The sequence below is a fragment of the Gnatocerus cornutus genome, unplaced genomic scaffold, assembly GCF_029298725.1.
Source record: "Gnatocerus cornutus isolate USDA-ARS CGAHR unplaced genomic scaffold, icGnaCorn1.1 ctg00000175.1, whole genome shotgun sequence".
Taxonomy (NCBI): Eukaryota; Metazoa; Arthropoda; class Insecta; order Coleoptera; family Tenebrionidae; genus Gnatocerus; species Gnatocerus cornutus.
Window position 1 is genome coordinate 80,374 of NW_028275510.1, and position 660 is coordinate 81,033.

At 43.2% G+C, this 660-nt stretch overlaps 1 non-coding gene across 1 annotated transcript; it reads right to left on the reverse strand.

Annotated features, from left to right (window-relative positions):
• On the reverse strand, positions 1 to 120 carry LOC148165846 (5S ribosomal RNA). The gene has a single exon (XR_015771127.1). It is a non-coding gene; the product is annotated as a 5S ribosomal RNA (ribosomal RNA).
• Positions 121 to 660: the final 540 nt, after the last annotated feature.

Here is a 660-nt window from a genome sequence, read left to right on the forward strand (position 1 = left end):
AGACAACGGCACGCGGTGTTCCCAAGCGGTCACCCATCCAAGTACTGACCGCGCCCGACGTTGCTTGACTTCGGTGATCGGACGAGAACCGGTAGTTTTCAACGTGGTATGGTCGTTGCCTGGTAAAATTTTCCAAGATGGTACGTTGACGATTTTTTGTGATTGTTCGATCGTTTGGATGTGACATTTTTCGATGGTACACATGTCAGAAAATGTACAAGATTTAAAAGAAGAAAAAAAAAAAATTTTTTTTTGCGAGTCGTTTTTTAGTTTTTTTTTTGCGACAAAATGACGAAAAAAAAAAACTCGTATGAGGCGTTAAATTAAATTGTTCGTTTGACGATCTCAACGAGTCACTTGCGATTAACGTAATTTAAAATTTGAGAACTTACTTACTCACTTGCTTGCTTAGATGGAAATAGCACCCACTTGAAGTAAACGCCGACACGGACCGGAGATGAATAAACTCCGAACGGACGGGGTTAATTCATGAACTGACCGTAGTACGGTCGAAGGTTCGCCGCCGCCGCTACCTGCTTTCTTTCTTAGAACTGATAACAGAGTTGGTTTCTTTGTCTGTTCATTCATCGAAATTCCCACCACTCTGGCCGGGCCGGGCGGGGTGGGTGTGTGTTGTTTCATGATTTGTTCTCTTCTCGA